Consider the following 25062-nt stretch of genomic DNA (forward strand, 5'->3'; position numbering starts at 1 on the left):
AGTCTTGGAGGGTTAGAATGAGTCTCACTGCCCGTGGGAAGAAGTGATTGCTCAGTCTGGTGGTTTGGGCTCTGATACCCCTTTATCACTTCTCTGATGGGAGTAGCTGGAAGATGCTGCCTGCGGGGTGGTAGGGATCCTCAATGATTTTGCGAGCTCCCTTTCAACTATTTCTGGCAAAGGTTCTAGCAACACCAATGGCCATGCTTTAAAGAAGATATTATGAACACCACGACAGTATTTATTTCTCTATCTACTATTCTGAACCAAGTTATCTGGCATGACCTCATCTCTGTTTGTGGGATACACACCCAGCCTGCTATATTTCATGCTTTGCAATGGTGACTGCAGTTTAGAATGGCATTGATAGGAAAAAGTTTTATATTTCCTAAAAAGGGAATAAGTGCAGCAAACTTGCTAAAGCAGCTCAGTCCTTCCTCAGCTTCCATGGAGTGAAGGTACATTTCTTGAAGTGATGTCCCATGTTATCTGACTTAATTAATAACCTTTTTCAAACAGCTGATGCCCAATTGACTTAAATTTGCCTTTCCTGCACCTACAATTTAGCTCACCACATCTCATGGTTCCAGTGCTTGATCATACAAAATATTTATTTCATCGTGAGTCCCTTGTGCATCGTGCAGGCACATATCATGATTGTAATTTAGAATGCTGTATAATCTCACTTGAGTTCATCTGTCAACTCTGTGTTTACACTGAGATAAACAAAAATCCCCACATGTAAAAAAACTTTGCCAATGTACGAAGCACCTAATTACCACATGTTTAAATCTTGATCGAGTCCATAGTTAAAAATTATTGGATATGTGGGACTGAAATTTCTCAGATCTCTTTTGAACATCATTTGTTTCCGTCCTGAAGCTCCCATTGAGTTTTATTAATACCTCATGTATGAACTGAGGCAGTAGACACTGGCACATCTTCAGGTGGCTCGAGGTTCTTCAGTAAAACCCAATTTTCACTGCACCTGGAGCACATCTGGATTACTGTCAGATGTTCCGGGCACCACATCGGAATGAAACATTTTGGTCTTGATCTGTGACTGCAGCACTGATTTATCTGAATGATGCTACATCTTCAAGGGCTTAAAAAAAAGTAATGCTCTCCCTGTATTTCAGAGGTTTAAGAGGTATTAATTTTAATTAAATTTAGAGATACAGCATGGCATCAGGCCCTTCTGCCCAATTGACCTACTAACCCTGCACTTCTTTGGAATGTGGGAGCATACCAGAGGACCCGGTGAAAAGCCACACATTCATGGGGAGAACGTACAAACTCATTACGGACAGCACTGGATTTGAACCTAGGTGGCCTAGCACTTTAATAGCATTGCACTAACCTCTATGCTAGCCATGCTAATGATCAACTTTTAAGATTATAGTTAACATTCTTGCTCAGTGCAATTCTGACTTCTGATGCTGCCTGTGTGGAGTTTGCATGACTGCATGTGTTCCCACCCGCTTTCCAAAGTCGTGACAGTAAGTTAACTGATCATTGTAATTTCCTCCTTCTTGTCAATGAGTGGTAAAAGGATCAACAGGGTGTGGATGGGGTGTGTGATAAGGGGGTCACACACAGGGAATAGGGTTGTGGGAATCGCTCTGCAGGAAGCTGACATTGACCAAATGGCTGAAATGTTTCTTCTATGTCACAGTAAGGAAAGAAAATACAAATGGGGTTTTTTAAATGAATGGACAGAAATGTGCTCCACTGCCTTAGGTCCTTCAGAATAAACTTTGGATTTACTCCCAGAGAAGATCGTGATAAAATGATAAAATTAAATCTTTACTGCCAAATGGAAGATGCTTATGCATCCAATAACTCATTTTATATCAGACTTCAAGCATTTAGAATTAGTTGACAGATTAGATCATCCTCTGTGGTAGCACGAGTCCCAAGGGGCTGAATTGCCTCTATTTGTTCCTAATGTGCACAAGAGAGGACAGAGGTGACGTTTCTTTTCTGGCCTGGTGTAATAATGTGCCAGCTTTCAATGTTCATTTACAGTCAGGGCGAGATAAATCTGGGCGCCCAACCTTGTGCCACAAGGATTATTTGACAGCTATATATAAGCAAACCTTGCAAGGCCAACCTCATTCCTGGCTGACCTGAATCTTACACTGCCTCTCTTTATGGATGTGCTGCACTATTTTCAGATTGCATCTCATTCAACGCCATAAACCTCATTTATTTTTCCCATAAAGTTGAAGATTACCTACACAGAGTTAGAATTGCATCAACCAGAAATAGCAGAATAAGTGTTAATTGCATAAATTTGACTGGGAGAGAAAGCAACATGGACTGAAAGTCTGATTTGCTTTTCAAGAATTGTTAACTGTTACAATCATTTATGAGTTGATGGAATTTTGAATGCAGATAAATGAAAGTAAACTGAAAGATTCTTGGGGCAGGAGAAATAATTTATTGTAATACATCTCATTTGGTATTTTTGTCTCATAGAACAGCTCTGGGCAATAAATGCAGGACACTAAAATGGTTCATCATGTGACTAAGTAGTTCATGGAGTGCTGTGAACTGGAGTTTTCATTCTTCAAATTGTAAGGAAAAGCTAATTGCAAATAAAATTTCTCCATTTGTGAAGCACAATTCTTGTGAAAATTAGTTAATACAAAGAGCAAGCTTTCTGCTTACATCATGGTTTAACCATAGAACTGGAGAACCCAGAAAAAGTCAAGTTTATTATCATCCGATTGCATTTTCCGTTCCTCAGTGCAAAACATGCAGACACACAACCTGACATAACACACATTATACATATTCAGGGCAAGTATTCACACACAAATAAATAGTTTTGTAAATATGAGAGTCTCAGATAGTTAGTGTGAGCATTTCTTTTGGACAATCAGCATTCTCACTGATGGTGAGAATTACTATTCCTCAGCCTGGTGGTGCTGGGTCTGATACACCTGTATCATTTTCCCAGCTGGAGCAGCTGAAAGATGTTGTATGTGGGGTCCTCAATGATTTTGTGTGCCCTCTTCAGACAATGACCCTAGTAGATCACATCAATGTGGGGAGTAGGGGTGGGTGGTGCAAGGGGGAGGAGACCCAAGTGATCCTCTCTGCCACATTTGTGGTCCCGTGGAATGACTAAAAGACGTCAGATCCGCCTATTACTGCATCAATACACTATAGTTTTGATGGTCATGAGAGAGGCTTCTTCAGTCTTGGCCCTCACTTGCAGATGAAGCTGGTGGGAGCAGGGAAAAAAGGCAGGAATGATGAATGAGTGATGGAAATGGGGAGTTATTGGAATGGCAATGAGAAATGGGAGCAGTGAGGTGATGAAAAAAAGAAAACAGATAGCAAGGAGAATGTGAGGAAGAAGATGAAGAATGTAGAGATGAGATCAACTGGCAGAAAAACTGCAGCAGACAAAAAACAGAAGCTCAATGATGTTGTCCAGGGTGATCCGTGCTTCCTTTTGGATTGTAACAGGACAGGTAAAATGAATTAATGTGAGATGCATTCATTAAAAAAACAAATCTGAATGATGTCTCATTATTTTATAGAAACCTAAATCTGATTTGAATTTTATAATCAGGCTTGGTTTCTTATTTTGGTAGCTGAGCTGCAGTCAATAAAAGGACATCCACTTACCAGGAAAAGGCAGTGGGTGATCCAAAGCCCAGAATGATTGAATTGAAATAAAGTAAAAGCAATTCTCAATGGATCTCAAATATCATAATTAGTTCAATGTCTGAAACAGCCCTGAAGCCTCTTTCTGAAGTTCTGCAACTTGATGTGTTTGAAATGAAATATCTGCAGAAAGGTTGATGAATTTTGACAGATTAAATCTGGAACAAATGATGCGATGCAAAGCTATTAAAAAAAAATTGTTCCTGGGATGCGTGTGCCACCGACATAGGAGAGGTCTGTGTCTGATCCCCCGGACAATGAGAGCAGGTGGTCAGATAAACTCTGGGCTGTTTCCACCTCGAAACTGGCAGCGTTCCCAGCACAGGAATATCATTGTGCCATGGCTGCTCAACATCAGATCCCCAGGCTCTATTCTGACCTCCGGTGCTTTCTATGTGGAGTAGCACCTTCTCAACTCTGGGACTCCAGTTTTCTCCCATATCCCAGATCAATTGTCCTCTGCATCATCACAAGTGTGAGGGATAAATGGTGAGGGTTAATTGATGGGAATGTGGGGAAACTTAAATGGGATCGACTTTCAGCATGGATTTAGTGGAACAAAGGGCCTGGGTGTTTCTATGGTGTGCGATTCAGTGATGAAAGTTTGACAGCAACTCCCCCTTCCCCCCCAACCTTTACTATCTAAGACAGTGGTTCGCAACCTTTCCCAACTCAAATACCACTTTATGTATTTCCTATGTCATAGGTGCTTTGTGATTAGTAAGGGATTGCTTAAGGTGGGATGTGGGTGGAAAGAAATAAATTTGAGAACCACTGTTTTAATCATGCCTAATTGACTTGTTATGTGCATGGTTTCATAACTCCAAAGGAAATGGGCCAATGACAATTTTTTTTCAAGCAAAATATTTTGGTAACAATTGGGTCTAGAGCAGTGGTTCTCAACCTTCCCTTCCCACTCACATACCACCTTAAGCAATCCCTTACAAATCACAGAGCACCAATGACATAGAAAATACTTAAAGTGGTATGTGAGTTAGAAGAAAAAAGTTGGGAACCACTGATCTAGGAGGACAAGGGCTTTGGGTGCACTAAAACAACCATTCAAGTCACATGTCACACTGATTTGAAAATAGATAATTGGTGCATCAACATCATTGGGCCTAAATCCTCGAGCTACCAATACAGCATCCTTGATCAGAAGGACTGCTGTGGTTCAAGGAGGTGTCTCCCCACCACCTTCTCAAGGAATTAGAAATGATAAATGTCAGTAACATCCAAATCCTGATAGAACTAATAGAACCAGAGGGAGTTTATTGGGAGGTACAGGTTCATGGACCAGAAGGGCCTGTTACCATGCTGTTATGTCTAAATTTTTTTAAAATTAAAATCAAAGTCTTAAAGTAATGATCCAGAGATAAGAGTTCAAGTAGTAATCATGGCACTGATTTACAATTCAAGTAATCAGTAATGTACAGTCTAAAAGTGGATGTTAATGAGAGAATGAATTGGGATTTTAAAAACCTCCCTTCTTTCTGTGACTGAGTCTGGCATGAATGTGACTTCAGATCCAGAGGAAAGTGATTGACTCTTAACTGGTCTTGGAAATGATCCAGGGGGAAAAAAAAATCTTTGCTTCCGTAGCAATATCACCCCTATTTCCACCAAAACAGACATTTTTTTGAGATAATAAATACCATCTGTCTCTGTCTGTGAATAAAAATATCCTTACTGTTCTGTACCTGAATGGCCAGGGATGGGAGTTCCCAAGCTAGTAAATTAAAAGGGAAAGATGCCACTGTTATTTATCCAATTTCTTCCAAAATATCAGACAAAAAAGTTGTCAATATTAGCAAAATTTGACAGGTCAAGTTGGAAAGAGAGATTGCGCATTACCTTAAAGAGGCACATGCAGAGCTTATTCCAAAATTCTTCAGAATTCCAAATTCTGATGGTGCAGCAAGGGTTCCTTCTGTGTGTCTATTGCGAATGTTGTGTACCACTGCCTCAGTTATCCGAGTGTGTCTGCCTGCTTCTTTGAAAGCCATTTGGAAGGCCAGAGCAGGGGTTAATAAGGAGGAACTTGTGGCATCATGAACCAAGGACAATGTTATTTTCCTATCAATATTATCCAGCAAAGACTGGCATCCAACAAGTGCCATTCATCTGTTTGGGGGGGGGGGGGGGATATTGGTGGAGTTCCAAATCAAGTAATCAGAGAACTTTCTGCCTTTATTTAGATGCAACGGTGTTAATCTGATTGAAAGTCATGCGGAGTTGCTTGCACAAAATAGCAAATATTTCCACAGCATATTGGTGTTTTATATGTCCAATTCTAATGATTTCAGCGGGACGAGATTTCAGAAGCAACAAACCTGGTTATTCAATTTAATCAACTGAGGGCAAAATCATATCCAGCCCAGCAAAGTAGTTAACAAAATAGCTGAACAACTTGGAAAGCTTGTATCCTTGGCAACGAGGCACTCCCCGCATTGAAATGTCAACTGCAATTATCCGCTCAACTTTATTGTTTAATCCCCAGTTCCATCTCAGAGATGGTGTTAGCATTCGAGTCAAAATATATTGGAAGGCATCAAAATTAAGCAGCCAGTGAAGAGCAGCACTTTGTCATCCATGAAGCTAAAACACTGGAAAGAAAGCATTGCTATGCCTGGAGGGAATCATTCTAACTTCACCGCTCATTGAATTCGGGATGTGCTAGTTGATATTAGAAGCATATTGATCGACAACAATTAGATGAATACAAATTTTCATTCTCATCGAAAGTTCGATAGATCAAAATAATAAATAATGGCAGAGGAATCCCTTTGTTGCGTACTCCCAAAGAAAAGGGATTTTCCATAATAAATGGGCTGCTTGCGATGCATTTTCTGTTGCTTATTCAAACAATGCGTCTTAAACCAACACAGAGCAGCTTCTCTGCACCATTTTGTATTTTTCATATCACCTTTACTTCAAGAGCAATACTCTAATTATAGCCAATTAGAGTCAAATCTATCGAAACAAAATGACAGCTCATTCCTATCTTAGTTCTTCAACTTTTTTTAAAATTTAAGACAAAGCCTGCAGCTAAATCGCCAATGATATACAAACGAAGCTCATTTCGACAGGATATTGTTTTAGAAACTTTCATTTCCATTGGGAAGATTGCAGCAGATAAATTAAGAGGTAAAATTCATTGCAATAATTACCAAAGTGCCTTCAAGTCAGCATAAATTTAACTATTCATCCTAGAATTATTTATTTGAATTACTGTATAATTTTAAGAAATTTATAACTGTTTGAAATCCCCTCTGACACATCCACAGAGTGGCAAAACTTCTCTTTTCTCCCTGACTTTAAATGTCGCTCCTTAATTGAATAGGATACCAAACAAACAAGATTCAGTGCAATCATCTTCTGCCATCGTGGTACTGTCGGCAGGTTTGGAGATGGTGTTATTGTGTTCCGAACCACACTGTTGTATGGGTAAACTGAGTAGAGCAGGGGGTCAGGGACGTAGCTGTGTTGCTCTAGTATTGATAGATTGTGGAGATGAAGATGCATGAAGAGAAATGGAGAAAATTCTATTGCACTATTAACTTTTACCCCAGTGATGGTGGGACAGGTTTGGGGAATCAGGGAGTGTATCACTTACTGCAGGATACCAGCCTCTGTCCTGTTCTTACAGCCACAGTCCTGTTCTTACAGCTACATTCATAAGAGTGCTTTGTAAATATAATCCATGGAAAATCTCATCCAGCCTTTAACCCAGTAGAGTCCCAATGTTTGCAGAATTCTATTGCACCACGAGATGCAATTAGACTATTCTACATCTCACACCATCTTCACAGCACCATTTCCTGCCTGTCTTCATCTCTTTCTCATGGACCAGTTTGTCTGCATTTCACCAATGATTGTGGCATTGATTGGAGGCACTTATGGTCCCTCCATGCCAGCTGGTCAGTGCTCGGGGTAGCTGTTCTCTTCTCTGTTCAGCTGCCCCAATTCCCCACACTTACCAGAGTTGCTAGCAGACGTGTGCACCTTCCAAGTCTTCCATTTCTCAGCATACAGCATTGCTCAGTCATAACTTCCATGCTTCCATTTTAGAAGAACATGAAATACTGTAAAAACATTCTACCCGACCCCTCCCCTCTTGCCTCAAAATCCTTCAAGGATCATTTGAAATCCCCAGGAAAGATCAACATCAAACAAAAAAATGTTTTCAGTTAATTAAACTTAATCAAATTTAAAATTTTTGTTGGGCTTTTGGAAAATGAACTGATTCTGAAATGAAATAAAAACATGGATGAAAGAAAAATAGAGGGTTATGAGGTAGAGAGGGTTTTTCAGTAGGTTATATAGAGGTTAGAACAATATAATTGGCTGAAGGGCCAGTTCTGTGCTGTAAGGTTCAGTGTTCCACATGCAGTAAAAACATTGTGGATGCAGAAGGAAACTGTACTTGCTGGGAACCTGAAGTAAAACCAGAAACTGTTGTGAACATTCTGCAGATCAGGAAACAGAGAGATGCAGTTAGTCGGTCTTCAGTTCAACATTTATTTCAAAGCAAGCTCCTTTACTTTTGGTTCCGACTCATCAGGAGGTTATTTCCTTGTTTTCACGTATTTGTTAAAGAGTTGGCTATACCCAGAGTAGACCAGATCAAGAAGAAAGGACTGGATGGAACAACTTTGATAATTTCTTCTCTTCTATTTTAACTGGGTACCTTCTCATGTTAAGACTGTACCCTCTTGTCCTGGATTCAACCACTAAGGGAAACATCTTATTCACATCTACTCCATCCGTTCCTTTCAGCATTCAAGATGTTTCACGAGATCCCTTCATTCTTCTGTACTACAATGAATACAGTACAAGAAGCAATAAATGTTTCTCATATGTTAGCCCTTGTATTCCAGGAATCATCCTAGTAAATCTTCTCTGTACTCTCTCCAACATTATTACATCCTTTCTAAGAAAAGGGGCCCAAAACTGCATACAAATGAGGTCTCACTATTGCCCCCATAGAGCCTCATTAACACCTTACACTTGTACACTATTCCTCTTGAAACAAATGCCAAAATAGCATTCAATTTTACTACTGATCCAACCTGGTGGTTAACCTTTAGGTTATTCTGCACAAGGACCCCCAAGTCCCTTTGCACTTCCAAATTTTGAATCTTCTCCCCATCCAAATAATAATCTACCTGCTTATTTCCTCTTCCAAAGTGTACAACCGTATATTTCTCAACATTGTGTCTCATCTGCCATTTTTTTTGTCCACTCTCCTAAACTCTCCATGTCTCTGCAACTTTTTGGTTTCTTCAACACTTCCTACTCCAACACGTATCTTGGTGTCATCCACAATATTGGCCACAAAACCGTTCACTCCATCATCTAAATTGAAAAAAGAAACAGCCCTAACATTGACCCCTGCAGAACACCACTAGTAACCGACAACCAACCAGAAGAGGATCCCTTTATTCCCACCCTTTGCTTTCTGTCTATTTGGCAATGCTTCACCCAATCTAATATCTTTCCAGTAATACCACAAACTCTCATCTTAAGCAGCCTCTTATGTGGCACCTAATCGAAGGCCTTTTGAAAATCAAAATATACCACATCCACAGCCTCTCCCTTGGTGATCCTAGATATTTCCTCAAAAAATTCCAATAGGTTAGTCCAGCAGGATCTTCCCTTCATGAAACCATGCTAGTTTGGGCTTATAATGATATGCACCTCGAGATATTTCATAACCTCGTCTTTGAGAATCAACTCAAATAACTTTCCAACTACCGATGTCAGACTCGTAGGCCTATAATTTCCTTTTGTATCTGACCGAGCAGCCGCACAGCTGGACAGGCAGAATTGCCACACTGAGTGGCTGGCACAGAATGGTGTGGGCTCCCCTCCTTGTCCAGAAGCTTGTGTTTAAGACCCATGTGGGTTGAAGCGCATTGCTTCCCTGGTGGCATGTTGCCAGAGAGACAATGACTCTGAAGCGCCCTGACATCCCTCCCCCTTTGTGAGGCGCCCTGACCTCCCTCCCCCTTTGTGAGGCGCCCTGACCTCCCTCCCCCTTTGTGAGGCGCCCTGACCTCCCTCCCCCTTTGTGAGGCGCCCTGACCTCCCTCCCCCTTTGTGAGGCGCCCTGACCTCCCTCCCCCTTTGTGAGGCGCCCTGACCTCCCTCCCCCTTTGTGAGGCGCCCTGACCTCCCTCCCCCTTTGTGAGGCGCCCTGACCTCCCTCCCCCTTTGTGAGGCGCCCTGACCTCCCTCCCCCTTTGTGAGGCGCCCTGACCTCCCTCCCCCTTTGTGAGGCGCCCTGACCTCCCTCCCCCTTTGTGAGGCGCCCTGACCTCCCTCCCCCTTTGTGAGGCGCCCTGACCTCCCTCCCCCTTTGTGAGGCGCCCTGACCTCCCTCCCCCTTTGTGAGGCGCCCTGACCTCCCTCCCCCTTTGTGAGGCGCCCTGACCTCCCTCCCCCTTTGTGAGGCGCCCTGACCTCCCTCCCCCTTTGTGAGGCGCCCTGACCTCCCTCCCCCTTTGTGAGGCGCCCTGACCTCCCTCCCCCTTTGTGAGGCGCCCTGACCTCCCTCCCCCTTTGTGAGGCGCCCTGACCTCCCTCCCCCTTTGTGAGGCGCCCTGACCTCCCTCCCCCTTTGTGAGGCGCCCTGACCTCCCTCCCCCTTTGTGAGGCGCCCTGACCTCCCTCCCCCTTTGTGAGGCGCCCTGACCTCCCTCCCCCTTTGTGAGGCGCCCTGACCTCCCTCCCCCTTTGTGAGGCGCCCTGACCTCCCTCCCCCTTTGTGAGGCGCCCTGACCTCCCTCCCCCTTTGTGAGGCGCCCTGACCTCCCTCCCCCTTTGTGAGGCGCCCTGACCTCCCTCCCCCTTTGTGAGGCGCCCTGACCTCCCTCCCCCTTTGTGAGGCGCCCTGACCTCCCTCCCCCTTTGTGAGGCGCCCTGACCTCCCTCCCCCTTTGTGAGGCGCCCTGACCTCCCTCCCCCTTTGTGATGTCTGCGATTGTTTAAAATAAAACAGTTGATAGTTGATTCTTCTCTGGTGGCTGTGTTTCTGTAGCTCTGCAGTTAGTCCCACTAAATTGTTGACCCCGATAGGTGCTCAACATCTTTTGAGCCCCAACAGTAAAAGAATGAGAAAGCTTGCAGAATGGATGCTACTACTGCGCTGCACGCAATGGCTGTGAAACTGCCCACCTTCTTGCCTCACAGACCACGTCAATGGTTCCAGCAGGATGAGGCTCAGTTCCACATTAAGAACATAAATGAAGCCATTAAATTCTGGCATGTCTTCGCTTCATTAGATGAAGATTCTGCTGCCAAGGTAGATGAATTATCAACAACCTGCCCGAGGAGGATCAATACAGTACTTTTCAGGCACAGGTCCTCGTGACTTTCGGCATGCTTGACCTGGAAAGAGGCACACACTTACTCCACCTCGATGATCCGCTGATGAATGAATTGGTTGCATTACCAGGCGGCCATTTCGACTGCTTAATGTTCAAGGCAGCCTTCTTGGAATGGCTCCCTTGTGACATTGTCCAGTTGTTCTCTTCTGCTGACTTCTCCAAACCAAGAGAAGTGGCGAGGAAGGCAGACAGACTCCACAGGGTACTGCAGCCTCCTGTGGCAAAGTTTCAACAGATCTCCTTGAACAGTCAAGTCAATGCAGCCTCCAGTTCTACAGTACTCCACCAGCTACCGAGGAAGAAAAAGCCATTGGAAAGCAGTGAGTGGTGTTTCTACCAAAGGAAGTGGGGCAGGGATGCACACAGCTGTGTGCCACCGTGCAGTTATGTGGTTGACTCCTAGGGAAACAACAATGCCAACCGCCACTGATGGGCTCGGTGGTTGGCGACCAGACCGGCCTGTTATATGCTGCTGATCAACACACGGGATGCAAACTGCTAGTCGACTCCAAAGCTCAGCTCAGAATCTTTCCGCCATCCTCTTATGAGCAGGAATCTTTTGTGCCTCAAGCCAGCTGGTGTGCCACCAATGGCACTACAATAAGCAGTTATGGTACCAAGTTGACACAACTGGTATTAGGTGACACACCTCATCATTGGAGTTTCATGCTAGCGGCCGTAGGACAGGCCATTTTTGGAGCGGACTTCCTGAGGGCACATTGGAAGATGTGAAAGGGTGCCGTTTGGTCCACACTACCACATTCCACACATGCCGACATTCTCCAGGTCATCGGCTGGCAACACTGCTAGGTGTGCAACCACTCACCACCAATGATTTTGTGAACTTACACTAGATTTCCATTTAGTCTTTCCATGTCATGGAGTTCAACACTACTTAACCACTACTGGCCTGTACATTCCAAGGCACACAGACTTCCCCCTGATAGGCCACTACAGGTCAAGAAAGTTCAAAACTATGGAGGACCGAGGCATTATCTGAAGTTCTGTTAGTCCTTGGGCATCGCCACTCCATTTCGAGCTCAAAGTATTCAGCAGCCTAAGACTGGAGATTACCAATGCCTCGACGGCACAACACTGGATAGGTATCCAATATGACACATTCAAGATTTCGCCGCCAACTTCCATGACAAATGTATCTTCTCGAAGGTAGACTTAGTTAAAGGTTATCACTAAATCCTGTCCACTTTGAGGACATCCCTAAAATGGCCATTATTACTCCATTTGGTCTATTTGAGTTTCTGAGGATGCCTTCAGCCTTAAGAACACAGATCAGGTATTCCAACGCTTAATAGACGCTGTCATTAGAGATTTGCCTTTCATTTTCATCTACCTCGATGATATCTTAGTGGTCAGCAAGTCAACACAAGAGCACAGACAACAACTGCGAGAATTGTTCCAGAGGCTTTGGGATTTCCGCCTTTCTATCAACCTTGCGAAGTGTGCATTTGGCAAACACACAATTGATTTTTTGGGACACAGAATTTCGAACGCAGGTGCAGCCACCCACTTCCAGACAACGTATCTGCCATTCAGGCCTTCCCAAAGCCCACTACAGTTAAAGGGCTACAAGAATTCCTAGGAATGGTTAACTTCTATAACAAGTTCATCCCAGCAGCTGATGGGATCATGAAGTCCTTGTTCCACATCCTCACCAACAAACCTAAAAAGCTGCTCTGGACTACAAAGGCCACAGAGCATTTGACAAAGCAAAAGAGGCATTTTCAAAGGTAACTATGTTGGCTCACCCCCCGTATGTACGTACCGCTTGCACTCATGTCAGACTCATCGGACATCGCTGTGGGGGCAGTGCTAGAACAGAAAATCAGCAGTCACTGGCAACCCCTTGCATTTTTCAGCTATCATCTATACCCACCCCCACCCCCTCTTCCCTTCCCTCTGAGATCGGGGGCCAGCCTCTGCACCAGAGACATGACCACCTCAATGTCCCTGGTTGGTCACCTCAACCAGCAATATCTAAAACAATAAACCTGCTGTTGACTGGAATGGGCACAGGAATACTCTGCACTGTCTGCATCTTCCCCTTCCCTCTTCTGAACCAGCTTGTTGATGCAAAATATAACATTTTTGCCAGATTTTATTTTTCTGGCAAAGAACTAGTGCTGAATTTGAGAGATACCCAGTCACCCAGCTACCTGCCTCCTGAATTTTAGGGTTGACGACCTCCATGACACTCCTGCTGTAACTACCTCTGCCTCCCTCAAGGTCCACAGTTCATCCAACTCCAGCTCGTTTCTCAACTGAAAAATGAGGCTGAGGCTGAATGCATCTGCTGGTGTAGTCAACATGGACAATACACTGTCTCAGATTTCCCACATACCGCAACCAGAACAACTGCCTTACTAACGCCATTATCCAAATCTAAATTAAAGGATTTAAACTACCTCACCTCTCTGGTAACAGGCAAGCTAGCTCTTTCTCAGCCCAAGCCTCTCAAGACAAAGCTTCACTTGGCCACTCCTTCAGCTACCCCTGTCGATTAACTCAATTGCCCATTGCTCCCTCCAACAAATCAACTCTCAGCCTAACCTTTTGCCCTATGTTACTTTTAAACCATCAAATACTAATACTCACCAACAGCCAGCCACTCGCCCCACCTCCGACTCCAACTGCGACTTGACTGGGAATGAAGGAGAAGGCTCATCCAAAAGAAATCTTTTGCACATTTAGGATTTGAGACCTGATTTTAAAATATGCATAAACAAGCTATTAGTTTATTGCTCTCTGTCAATACTCCAAGGTTCTTATCATTTAAGTTTAGGTTTATTTATCATCCAATAATACCAGTACAATCTGATGAAACAACATCCTCAAGTTCACGGTGCACAACAGTGCTAACATTTTGACAAGACAAAATACACATGCAGACAAATTATATGTATACACAGTCCATATTATACGCACATATATTAAATTTAGCAGACATTCAGGAGTCTTACTACTCATGGGAAGAAGCTGTTCCTCAGTCTGGTGGTGCTGGCTCTAATACTCCTGTACCACTTTCCCAACGGGAGTAGCTACAAGACGCAGCATGCAGGGTGATAGAGATCCTCACTGATTTGTGAGCTCTCTTTCAAACATCGATCCCAGTCAATAATAAATATACTGTTTTAGATACTGTGGGGGGAGAGAAAGAGGGGGAAGTGACGTCAGGGTGGTCAGGTCTCTGGCACAGAAGCTGGCCCCTCAGCTCAAAAGGGAAGGGAGAAAAACAAGGAGAGCTTTTGCAATTGAGGACTCATTGGTTAGGAGAGAAGATAGGTTTGCTGGACGAGATGAGGGCTCCCGGATGGTATGTTGCCTCCCAGGGTCAGGGATGTCTCTGATCAAGTACACAGTATTCTGGAGGAAGAGGGTTGGTAGCCAGATGTTGTGGTCCATGTGGGGGCCAATGACAGATAGAAATGGTGATGAGATCCTGAAGAATGTAGGGAGTTAAGGAAAAGTTTAATAAAAAAACCTCAGGGGTGGCAATCTCGGAATTGCTGCCTGTGTCACATGCTAGAGAGGGCAGGAGTAGGAAGATATGGCAAATGAATGCGTGGCTGAAGAGTTGGTGCAGGGGTTTAGATTTGTGGATCATTGGGGTCTCTTCTGGAGTAGGACTGATCTGTACAAAAAACATAGGCTGCACCTGAACTGAAAAGGGACTAGTAACCTGGCAGGCAGGTTTGCTAGATCTATCATGCAAGGTTTCAATTAGTTTAGTGGGGGGTGGGAATCAGAATGAGAGTGCAGAGATTAGGGTAGAAGGACAACTAGATTTAAAGCGAGAGAGGAAGCAGAATGTTAAAATGAATGAAGGAGAGGGGGATAGAAAAAGCAGTGGTCATCAAAAGAGTGAATGTGGGGGACATTCTCTCAACTTCATATACTTCAATGCAAGGAGCACATGGAAATATGATATTGAAAATGTCAGTGAAACAGTTTCAGGAGGGGCATGATTGGCAGCTAAATGTTCTAGGATTTTGCTGTTTTAGGTGTGATAGAATGGGAAGATAAAAGGGTGAGGAGTTGAATTGCTTGTTAGAGAAAACATTACAACAATGCTAAGGCAGATAGATGGAAGGCTCATCCAGTGATACTATTTGGGTGGAATTAAGGAATGGAAAATGCATGAAAACATACCAGTGTATTATAGACCACCTAATGGGCAAAGGGAATTAGAGGAGCAAATTTGCAAGGAGATAGCATATATGTGGTAATTATAGGAGATTTTAACTTTCCACACATTGACTGGGATGCCCAAACTATAAAAGATATGGCTGGGTTAGAGTTTGTCAAATATGTTCAGGAACAAGATAGGTCAGATGACAGGTTTGTGTTGGGGAACATTTTGGGTCTAGTAATCATAAAACTATTAATTTTAGGTTAATTATGGAGAAGGATAAGGCTGGGCCTAGAGTTGAGATTCTTGACTGGAATAAGATCAATTTCGAGGAGATGAAATTGAAACAAGGAAAAAAAAATCAGTACAATAGTCCACAACCCCTTGACTCAGTGAAGGCATGGCTCTATATTACAAGGTACACTAACTAAATGCTCCCAAACCTTTTAGCAGATCACATCTTACCAACAGTTTCTCCAGCAACTGTCCACATTTCTAGGCCTGGAGTGAAGCAGGATAGTCCCAAACTGGTGTAAAAAAAAAGTAATGAATAGATGGCACCTTTATAGTGCTGGAGGTTCCAGCCCAGGTCATTAACAAGAACCAATGGCTCAGTGCCAGGATGGTTAATCCAATTACAACAGCCAATGGCCCAAGCCATTGGCAGGCTGGAGAGTCCAGTCAATTTACTTGGGACCAATAGCAAGGTGTGTACTAATGGGTGGGGCAGAACTAAACCTTGATTTGCAGCTGATATGTCCTCTGAGTAGATGGTGGTGTGCGTTTGGGGGGGGGGGGGGTGCAGTGTGATCACATGAGAGCCATAACCCTTAACACAGTGGTGAAGAAAGCTTTTTTTGGTATGTTGGTCTTCATAAATTAGAGTAATAAGTGTAGGAGTTGGGATGTCATTCTGAAGTCATATAAGATATTGGTGAGGCCAAATTTGGAATAACATGTGCAATTTTGGTTGCTGAATTATAGAAAGGATGTAAACAGAATAGAGAGAGTGCAGAGGAGATTTACAAGACTGTTGCCTGGGTTTCAGGGTTTGAGTTACAGGGAAAAATTAAACAGGCTAAGACTTTATTCCTTAGAGAGGGAATGTCTTCACTCAGGGGGTGATGGGAATATGGAGCAAGCTTCTAGCTGAAGTGATAGATGCAGGCTTGATTTTAATATTTAAGGAAATGTTGGATAGGTGTATGGATGAGTGCAGTATGGAAGGTTTGTGGCTGGGTGCAGGTCAGTGGGATTAGGTGGGAGAAGGTGTTTGGCATAGACTGGAAGGGCTAAACTGCCCTGTTTCTGTGCTGTAGTTGTTATATAGATACTGTTGATGGGGTGGGGAGAAGGAGAAGGGGGACCCCAATGATCCTTTCATGTGGTTGTTTCAAGCAGACACTCCAATCCACTCATCCATAGACATCCCTTCTGCAATCACCTGATCCTTTCCCATCAGGAGCATGGATGTTCCATGTTCTGGTGCTATTGGTGGCAAAGAGAGTTCTCCAGAGTGGTTAGCATTCCACTTGTAACGTGTGTTGCAGCACATGGGCACTGTGCCAATCCTTCAACAATGCAAGCCAGCTGTATTTATGGGGAAGAGTTGTTCCAAATATTAAACCTTAGAGTTCTGAATGAGTTGCAGTCTGATCAAGCTGCTGTTCACAGTTAACAATGGACTGAATGCATTTTGGCAGGTTTATTTTGAACTCCAACATTCTCTTTGCTTCAGGACTTGCTCAGTGTGTTCAAGGGATCCTGTTATTGTGTGAGAGCACCCTCTTGCTACTTTGCTTTCCTCCCACACCCAAGACATTGAATTGCTTATTGTCAAAGATATCCAGATGCATTTTTACATGCCATCCAGGCAAGTTAACTGATACAGCAATTAGGGAAGTTATACCAAATAAACCAATAATTTGTTGCTTGGGTTTCAGGGTTCGAGATACAAGGAAAAATTAAACAGGCTAAGACTTTATTCCTTGGAGAGGGAATGTCTTCACTCGGGGTGATGGGAATGGGATTCCCCCTTCTCCTTCTCCCCACTGCCCACCCCATCAACAGGATCTATATAACAATTAGAGCACAGAAACAGGCCAGTTCAGCCCTTCCAGTCTATGCCAAACACTTTCTCCCACCTAATCCCATTGACCTGCACCCAGCCATAAACCTTCCATATTGCTCTCATCCATACACCTATCCAACTTTTCCTTAAATATTAAAATCAAGCCTGCATCTATCACTTCAGCTAGATGCTTGTTCCACATTCCCATCACCCCCTGAGTGAAGACATTCCCTCTCCAAGGAATAAAGTCTTAGTCTTAACCAAAACAATAATTTCATAGTAATACAGAAGTAGTTTTACAATATGATTTTGAGAAACACAGTTAAAACTGCAGTGTGACTGACATGAGTTGCTGTGAAAGAAAGCTGCATTCCTATAGTGCCTATGACATTCCTTGGCTGAAAATTCAGTATGGAGTATGTTTACATTGGTTGGCCAACATTGTGAGCTGAAGGGGTTGTGTTGTGCTCGAGTGTTCCAGGTTTTGCTTCAATATAGGATAAACAGGATATAATGTTCACACAGAGTAAATTCACAACACAAGCAAGGTCCAAACGTTATGGAAGGGAACACCTTGAAGAGCTTAGAGTCACGTCCGTTTGTACAGTCGTTTTTTCTCGCCTGTGGCTTTCGCACCAAGACAATTTTTGTCAACTTACCTGCCTTGTGGAGAGATAATTCCCTATATCCCTAGGGAGATTTGAGTTCACCCTGCAGAATTTGTGACTCAATAACTTGTAACTTTTCAGAAACATGGACGAATACATGGATAGGACATGTTTAGAGGAATATGGGCCAAATGCAAGCAGTTAGGACAAGTGTAGGTGGGGATTTTTGGTTAGTGTGGGAAAGTTGGGTTGTAGGGGCTGTTTCCACACTATATGATTCTAACTTAACCACTAAACAACCATATCTAAAGGGAATGGGAGATAAATACAGGCCAAGATTACCTACCCAGCTATTTCTTAATTCAGAGCTATGGGGCTTTCTGCCGAAGACAACATCTCTGACAGACTCAACTCCCTAAACATGCCACTGAAGGATCAGTTTTGATTTTTGTTTAATCCAAGTTTTTGTGAAGACAACCCCTCAACTCTACTGGATATGACACACACACTATTGACAAAAAGGAGATGACTTGTCTGCAGACTGATGATTCCTACCTCTCCCCATCATCACAGAATAAGTGACAGAAGTAGTGCCAGAAAAGAACATCTGGTGTTTGTTTCTTCTGCTTTGCAAATGATTTCAGTGTTCATGTATACTCTGTATAAACATCTCAGAGCAGTACTTGGAGAGGAGTGTTTAAAAGCACCAGGAAAGGTAGGTGCTTCTTTATATTTCTCTACTGGCTAATTAGCTGTAGCCAATAAAGAGGAGAGATAAATGGAAGGACTGCCATAGGAGAGGCCAGAATGGATTTTGTAGTTTTGGCTTGAGAGGCTGCAGTAGTATAGGAATTGGGTTAAGGTAAGGGCAAACCCTTTGAATAACAAAAGCATTCAGCAAGGAGGCACAGGGAAGAATAGGATTTTCTAACTCTTTTTCTATTTCATAGACTATGGAAATGGCAGCCAGGGCAAGGGTATGTTCCTCTTGCAGAATGTGGATATTCAGGGAAGCAAACAATATGCCTGATGATTTCATCTGTGAGAAGTACATCCAACCGCTGTTCTTTACAAGCCTGGTTAGGGAACTGAAGCTGGATGAACTCTGGATCATTTGGGAGGTGATGGACAGGAGATACAGGGGAACAATCACACTTAGGATGCAGGAGGATGGAGTTCAGTGATAGGAGAGGGAACACGCAGTCAGTATAGGGCACCCCTGTATCTGTTTCTTTCAATAACATGTATGCAGTTTTGGATAGTGATGTCGGCGGGGAGGGGATGACCTAACAGACACAAGCCAATGGTGGTCAGGTCTCTGGCACAGAGTTTGGTCCTATTGGCTAAGAAAGGGAGGAGAAGAGGTGAGTTGTAGTGATAGGGGATTCCATAGTTAGCAGGACAGATAAGAGACTCTGGAAGAAATGGAGAATCCTGGGTGGTTTATTTCCTTCCAGGTGCCAGGGTCTGGGGTATCTCAGATTGATTTCACTACATTTTCAAGAGGGTAGTTGAGCAACCAGATGCCGTTGTCCATGTAGGGACCAATGTTATAGACAGGAAAGGTGATAAGATTCTGCAATGAGAGTTCAGGGAGTTAGGTGTGAAGTTGTTAGAAGGACCTCCAGGGTTATGATCTCTGGATTGCCACCTGTGCCATGTGCTAGTGAGATTTGGAATAGGATGATAATACAGCATAACGTTTGCCGAAAGATAGATTCAGGAGGGAGCGCTTCAGGTCTCCAGATCATTGGACTCTCTCCCAGGGAATGTGGGACCTGTTCTGGGAGAAGAGTTGGCATCTGAACTGGAGGAATACTAAAATCCTTGTGGGAGAGTTTGCTTGTGCTACTCTTGGGTGGGGGCGGGGGAAGGGCTTAAACTAGATTTGCAAGGGGATGGAGACTAGTGCAAGAGCAGATAGTCGAGTGGAAGAAGAAAAAGATGACAGAAATCAAAGGGTTGTGTCTGGTGGAAATAATGTTCTCAGGTGCAACCATTTCAATACAAAGAGTACTGTAGGAATAGCAGATGAGCTTAAAGCATAGATTGGCATGTGGAATTATGACATGGTGGCCATTAGTGAAACTTGGTTGCAGGAGGGGCAGGACTAGCAGCTTAATGTTCCAGGGTTCCATTGTTTCAGAGTGGAAGAGTTGAAAGGGGGAGGAGTGAAAAATATCACAGACAAGAGTTGTGATAGCAGATAACTTTAACTTTTCACTTATTGACTGGAAGTCCCATACTGTGAAAGGACTAGATGGCTTAGGGTTTGTCAAATGTATTCAGGAAGGTTTACTAAAATGTTGCCTGCATAGCAGGTATAGGTAAAAAAGAGCAAATAAGGTACTTGAGGTGTAAACAAAATGTGGGGGTGAAAAAAATGAGAGGGAGATCTGAAAGGCTAAAAAAAAAAAGGCATGAGGTTGCTTTGGCAGGCACAGTGAAGGAAACTCCTAAGGGCTTCCACAAATATATTTAGAGCAAAAGAATTGAAAGGTACAAATTTGGTCACCTTGCAGATCAGAGAGGGTGACTATACATATATGGAGCCAGAAGGGATAAGGGAGATCTTAAATGTGTTTTTTCTTTGTCTTTGTATATACACCAGAAAATGGCACAGAGTTGAGGGAAGTGACACAAATAACAGTAAGGTCATGGAACTTAAACAGATGAAAGAGAAGGAGGTGCCTGGTGTCATAAAGGGAATAAAAGTGAATAAATCATCAGGGCCTGACAAGGTATTCCTTCAGACCTTGATGCAGCCAGTCAGCCACTTTCCACCACACCTTTGTAGAAATTTGCTAGGGTTTCTCGTGTCATACCAAACCTCTGCAAAATCCTGAGGAAGTAGAGGTGCTGACATGCTTTCTTCATGATCCCATTGGTTTATTGGGTACTAGAAAGATCATCCGAGATAGTGATTCCCAAGAATTTAAATTTTCTCACTTAAATTTGATTTCCCCAATGATCACTGGACTGTATACCTCTGGCTTTCCCTTCCTGAAGACAACAATCAGCTCCTTAGTCTTGGTGACTTTCAGTACAAGGTTATTGTTGCACAATTCAACCAAGTTTTCAATTTCCCTCCTGTATACTGACTCATCACCTTTATACAAGCCACCATAGTGGTATTGTCAGCAAATTTGTAGGTGGTTTTATTGTCGTATCGAGACACGCAGACGTGAGTAGAGCAGGGTTCTAAAAAGAGAGCTCTGTGGTGCTCTGGTACTGATGGAGATTGTGAAGATGTTCTTATTGATCATCACTGTTTGTAGTGGTCTGTAGTTGATGAAATCCATGATCCAATTAAACAGTGGAGCGTTGAGTCCCAGGTCCTGGAGTTTGCTGATCAGTTTTGAGGGGATGATGGTGTTAAATGCTGAATTGTAGTTGATAAAGAGCATCCTGATGAATGCATGTTTACTGTCCAGGTGTTCCAGGGCTTTGTGGGGAGCCAGTGAGATGGCATCCATCGTAGACCTATTTCTACAATAGGCAAACTGGAACATATCCATGTCACCAATCAAACAGGGTCTGTTTGCATGCTCACCCTGCGACTTTGTGTTCCCTCTAGTTTCTCCAGTTTCCTCCCATGTTTTGAAGATGTGCAAGCAGTTTAATTGGCCAACATAATTGAATTAAGTTGCAAATGATTCAAAGGAGAATTTATGTGCATATTAAAGAACTAGTTCCAGGTGTCAAAGAGAAACAAGGAAAGGAGGCATGCAACCAGCATCTTTGATCTGCAGGAAGTCAGCATGAAGCAGATGGGTTGAATGTACAAATGAGATTGACCCTGTCCTTCTCAGTCTCCTGCCTTTCTCCTACATATGGGCATGGTATTACCCTGACCCAGAAAATATAATTGAATCTTTGAGGTGCATCTCTTCATGGTCATTAGTGAATGCAGGGGATCTGTGAATCAGCCAGTGGGAGGCAACACATCTGGTGTTAGCTACACCATCTTCCCTTTGAAGTTGAAACAAATGCCAGGGGAATGCAATGGGTTGAACAACATCAGCATGAGAAAAGGAATAATCAATATTTGGGGTTGGAACCTTTCACCGAGACTTTGTTGCTACAGATTTCAGAATCTGCACTTTCCCTTTGAAGTTTGTTAGCTTCAACTTAACTTGTATTTTGGTTTCAATATCTTTATTAAAATGACAGTTCAAACATTAGATGCAGTAAATATGCGTTCACAGAATGCATTCACTTGGCTTCTAATTTGTCCCTCATCCTGAACTCCATTCAGCAAGGATGATCTGATCAGTTCTAATGTTATGACATCCAATACTTCTGGAAAGTAATATCATATCATTGTTAAAAACCTGGCTTAATAACATTCAGCTACATCCAACATCTTGCAATGGCTGAGCTTAGGGAAGAAAAAACTCGGCACCTTTGAACAATGCAGCCTGGATTTTTCTGTGTAGTTGCCTGACAATTCCCTGGATAATAAATCAAGGTACTCACTTTGCAAGAAATAGAAGTATCCACATTTCTGGACCACCCCCCCCCCCCCCCACCACCTCACTCCCTTGTCCCCAGAGGCCTGCAAGGAAACACTGGACTCGGTCAGTATCCATCTGGAAGATGGATGCTTTGTTTTTAAAAAAACTCAAATGTTCCGATCAAGGAACAGTCGATGAGACAAAAGCCTCCCCCGAGAGATCCCCAGGGTCTGCAGCACCTGTGAAGAGTGAATAAATCTTTCATTCTTTGCATTTTGAAGTCTGAGTCTTGAAAGCATTGCTCCAGAGAAGGTGCTGGGATACTGGTGGATTGAGCATTACATCTTTATGAATATTAATTCCCTTGTTGATGCTAACTTTTATTGTTCATTATTAATTTTCCTTGAGCTGAGAGGTTTACAGGGATGTTACTTTGGGCGTTAAATTTAAATTTAGACATATACCACAGTAACAGGCCATTTTGGCCCATGAGTCCGTGCTGCCCATTTTGCAGCCCATTAACTCAGGGACAGCACCAGAATAAGTCTTAGCGGATGCCATTAGGTTAACCGTGGGGGTTAGGGTAGGCTAGTGCCTACCTGTCTATTGTGAGCCTCTTTCGTGCCGCAGCAATGCTGCCACCATCCCTTTGTAGCTTTCCAATTTAATGGATGATGAAATGAACCTCACCTCCTGTTATGAGCGAATGGAAGTACATCTCCCTGTTCAGTCTGACTTCTAATCCCTGCCCAGTAATCATGGCTTAATGCCCAATGGCTTTCATAAGGAACACAGCATCACAAGTTCAGTGCATCCTCTTGCACCCCTTTCCTCAGCTTGGTCTTGAGGGTCTGAAGCCTGGGATCATCAATGTATGTAAGTTATAAACCACACTAATACCCATTCTCCCAGTATCTTGGTGAGTGGGATGGTCTCACGGATAATCCTTCATGAACGGACAACGTCGGCCCAAACATCTGTCAAAGAACCAAGGTTAACAAGACTTTCTTTTGCAATTAAAATAACTTTCAGCTTGAGTGAATTAAGAGCTAAATTCCATTGGGGGAAAAATATTGCCAATGTTGTTTCCTTTTTGACAATGAACACAAACACTTCTGTGACTAAGGTCAGACATGAACTGTTCTCTACAAACCCTGCCAAATGCTGATTGGTCATAATCATCTCCAGTTCTTGTGACACCATTTCCATTTTTTCCACATAATTTACAACATAATAAGATTATCCACAGGACAAAACTTGACTCTATAACTAACTGTATGTTTGCCTCAGACATGAGCCATATAGATCACAACTTGGTCTGGTTTCTTGGTAGATTACGATTTTCAGTCTCCTTCCATCTTCATTTCGAGGTTCCCTTCTGAAGCAAGGCTCACCCTGATTTGGTATCGTCGTTCCTTCATGTTGTTCCCATGCGAGGTGGCTTGTGATTAAAAGGAAAATGGAGATGAGCACTAAATAATGGACTGGTCAACAAACTGCTTATGACATTTTAAAAATGGAATTATGACATAGTTGAAACTCATTTTACTGTATTCAGCAAATAAATGAGCAAAAGGGGTGGATGTCAAAAGATACATCAGCTTCAAGAGATGTGATTCCTCTATCTGGAATGAGCTAAGTAGAGAAAAATCTAGTCTCCAATCATCTTCTTGCACTCCAAAAATAGATGACTTTTTTTTATTCTGACGAAAAGCATCTCCAATATTGACATGTACTTAGAGATTAAAACATTAAAAAGAAAATGCTTTTTCAATCTAAACCTTTTCTCCAACTTTGTGCTGTGCTTTCTCAACTCTGAGTTAGAATGTGATTTTTATTTCATGACTTGTGATTGAATAACCGTACAAGTAAATGGTGTTACAAATGGAGCAATGGGAATTTTAACAGATCTATTGGCGGCCTGGACAGGAACACGAGTCACAAAATGGAATATTATAAGTCATTAACAAAGTGAATGTCATAAAATATCTGCAAAACACGACAGCGAGAGAGGAATATGCAGAGTGAGATTAGGTACCTTGGTTTTATCAGCAGAATTTACATCACAAACATTGGGAATTTATGCATGGCAACTCCTTGCCCATTTGTGAAAATAGCTACCTTACTCAACAGGTCAGCATTGACAATACATTTTAGAAAATATATTTCCACAGTTGGCACACATTTCATATAATGATTACAGTTTAATTTGTCTTGTCTCTTTCAGAAATGTTCATTTTTATGCTGCCGTGAGGTTGAACGTGTTATTTTCTTTGCTTGATAGATCAGTTATATTTTCTGGAGACTAACCTCATTATATATTTCCTATAACTAGTTGACCAGAATTATACACAATACCCCAAGTGTGGTCCATAAATGACAGTCAGGGAACGAAAAGCAAAAGAGAGCCCCCTCCCCCCAGAGCCATTGAGTGTCCATGGATTTGCCCACTGTGCTCCCACTGCAACCCGAGCACAGATGCAAACCTCCAACAAGATTAGGAAGCTTCCAGTACATTTGGTATTCTTTTGCATCTTAGTTCTGATACTTAGTACCCCTTCAGGCAGTCTCAAGCCAGTCTCCAGCAGTCCCCTGACCACAAGTTGCTTGCAGCCTGAGTGGGTTCCTCGCCTCAAGTCACCAACAGCCCTCCACTTGTGTGCTCTTAAGCCTCAGAGCTGCTCACTGGTCTGCCAGTCACCATTCC

The 25062-nt window shown here is 43.0% G+C and overlaps 1 long non-coding RNA gene across 3 annotated transcripts in view; it reads left to right on the forward strand.

Annotated features, from left to right (window-relative positions):
* Positions 1-10696: 10696 nt before the first annotated feature.
* LOC138741190 (uncharacterized) overlaps positions 10697-25062 on the forward strand; it is an 81992-nt gene continuing 67626 nt past the window's right edge. For all 3 annotated transcript variants that reach the window (XR_011343374.1, XR_011343375.1, XR_011343373.1), the window contains exon 1: positions 10697-12820. This is a non-coding gene — a long non-coding RNA (uncharacterized lncRNA). The remainder of the gene's footprint in view (positions 12821-25062) is intronic.

The sequence above is a fragment of the Narcine bancroftii genome, chromosome 8 (assembly GCF_036971445.1).
Source record: "Narcine bancroftii isolate sNarBan1 chromosome 8, sNarBan1.hap1, whole genome shotgun sequence".
Classification (NCBI taxonomy): Eukaryota; Metazoa; Chordata; class Chondrichthyes; order Torpediniformes; family Narcinidae; genus Narcine; species Narcine bancroftii.